This window comes from Rhinopithecus bieti, unplaced genomic scaffold (genome assembly GCF_001698545.2).
Source record: "Rhinopithecus bieti isolate Rb0 unplaced genomic scaffold, ASM169854v2 scaffold_54685, whole genome shotgun sequence".
NCBI classification, from domain to species: Eukaryota; Metazoa; Chordata; class Mammalia; order Primates; family Cercopithecidae; genus Rhinopithecus; species Rhinopithecus bieti.
The window spans coordinates 174,803-177,624 of record NW_016821510.1 but is presented as its reverse complement, the minus strand read 5'-3'; positions in this window follow the sequence as shown (position 1 = coordinate 177,624).

Genomic DNA, 2,822 nt, shown 5'->3' with positions numbered 1-2,822 from the left:
CTTACTGGGTTTTCTGTAATATATGTATATGAATAATTTCCAAATGTATACCTAGAAAAGTCTTTTACCTAATGATAGTCTAGAAAAGTATATACGTGTGTGTGTGTGCGTATTTATGTGTGTATGAAAAACTGAAGAACATTGACAATAATATGCTTTTTATTGTTTTTTCAAAAGAACTGCCAAATTACAGAAAGTACGACAAAAATTCCTCAGAATTATGAAGCCGTGTTTATTTTATGCATGTAGTTTTATTTCATTTGAAGAATTTATGTCTATTTATAATTATTAAGAATGGACAGCTTATCTCCGGAAAATATTGCTCTTTTATTGTTATTTGAACCACACAAATATACCACAGTGTGCTTAGAATTCGTTGTTTGAACCTATAACTTTTGGATAATAATGTCATTCAATTCTATCTCAATAATGAGGATGTATCTTCGGGGTTTTATTCCATTATGAATTCCTATTTTATGTTCAGTAAAAAGCAAACAAAATTGTTGTTAGAAAACAATGCACACAATAAAATGTGAGTGACAAGCATATGTAGAGTAAATTTCATCTATGTCTACCATAAACAGTACTGAGGAATATTAGATTTAATACAAGTATGTGAATAGCTTAGGAAAAAAGTCTTCTATAAGAGGGATGAAAAATCATGATCATGATCTTGATTGCTATTATCAGCTTTCATATGCAGTTAAAAAAGTCATTTCTTCCAACTTTTGATTTAAATAAAAGCTTTTGTGAAATTGAGCTCTGATGTAAATTATTTTAGTATTTTTTCTAAGGCACTTCTAAGCCCCTGAATTGCTAATGATATCCTTATCTTCCATTTATCAAATTCCTTCTAAACTTCAGATAAGAGAACTCCAACCTTCTCTTTTCTAAAAAAAACTATCAATGTGAAAATAGTATAGAAATTATGGAAAATAATTCAGTGAAACTTTTTGTAAGTGTTAAAATAGCATCTATGAAATCTATGTATTAATTATAGGATGTGCCTTAACATTGTAAGTTTCTTGTCAGTGATGAAATGAAAGTGTGTTGACATATTCGCTAACAGGAAGCTGTGTTATAAGAAGGAAATGTGCAGTCTCGTTCACAGCTAAATTCTATATGACTGTGTTAATTCTTGGTATTATAATATTTTAACAATTTTTTTAAACCTTAAGATAAATCATCCCCACACCTGATTTATGTTTTTTTTACAATCACGCGTCCTCCTCAGAACAATGTAAGAGCCAAAAAAGAAGAAATTGTTTCTGTCTTGCTTTCTGTTGACTCCCAGTACCTAAAACCCAGCACAAAGAAGAGGTGGTCAAAAATGATATTTTAATGAGCAAATAAATGGGTGGATAAAGTGGATGAGTTGATATGGTAAACCAAAGAAAAGGAAACTCATCACAGTATCAGCAGTTGCATGAATTCTGTTCTCATCTCAGGTTGAGGTTGCATGCTTATTCAGCAAAATGATTCCTCAGAGGAAAAGTTTGGCTATTCCACAATTTTAGGAGAAATATCACAATAATATAGTCTTGATGCAGCTGTGTCAGGTGTCTGAATTGGAGACAAGGTAGAACATCAAAATTAGATGGCACCTATTACAATATTTTTAAAAAGCATATAAAGTACTTTGGTCTATTTGCATATGTATTTTTTCTATTGTGAATTATATATTTGTATTATGATATTTTATAATTGATTATCATATAAAAATGGCATTTCCTTTCTAAAAATTGAGTTAGTAACCAGCTACTTTACTAAAATGTTTTTAATGTAATACCTGATATTAAAGTGATGACATTTATTTGGAAGGCAAGTTCAAGACAAAAATGGCAAGGACATGTGGAAATTGAGACAGGAACAAACGTGAAACAATGTGTGGTGATGTCTGGTGTGACTCTGCTGGCAGCCACTTCATGGTGAGGTGAGAGAGACAGCATGGTGGTCATCAGATGCGTGCACTTGGCTCCAAGCACTTTTCCAGAAGGGTTACAAGGGGAAACCACAGCCGGCATTAGTCCATGGAAGAGGAAGAGGAAGGAGAATGTATCTGTTCAGCTGTCATTAGTCTTGTATTTCCCATTGACTGTGGTATCCCTGAGGCAGAACCACCTTCTCTGTTGTTCTGTCTTATATCATCTAGTCCCTAGGTGGAGGTTATGAAAGTCAGACCTCATGCCCACAGTGTGGTGATTCATTCAAGTTCCAAATGGAACGATGATCTGGAGCAGGCAAGGTGCTGGTCTGGGGAATAGGAGATAGTGAAGGGAATCTAAGAAAGCACACGTCTGTGTCCAGTGCAGTCCGATCCTTTTGCCACTCAGATGTGTTCATGCCCTCCAGTCATGGCTGGCTTTAGGAGCACATGACGTGCAGAGTTGCACAGAGTTTTGTGCCTAGAGGGGCTTGTGCTTAGATGAACTCTATGCTTGGATTAATGTTCTGCATTTGCTGTTTTGTTTGTCAGACAGAGGTTACTCCTCCGCTGAAGAGGGAATGGTTTTGCACTAATTCCACAGGGATTTGCTCTCCCCTCTCCTACAGGCTTATCAGAGACGTGCACAGAGTCCTATAATGTCCACTATGCATGCGTCTAGCAGCTTTGAATTCTGCTGGATCATCTGGCACAGTGGCCAGAGCAGCTTGGACCAGAGTCTGTATCTGCTGTAGAGCCCTCTTTTGTTCTGGCTTCCACCTGAGACCAGTAGCCTTTGGAAACTTTGTTAATGAGTCAGAGCAATATTCTCAAATGTGGAATATGCTGGCTCCAAAATCCCAATAGGCTCCCAAAACATTGTGCCCCTTTTGTAGGG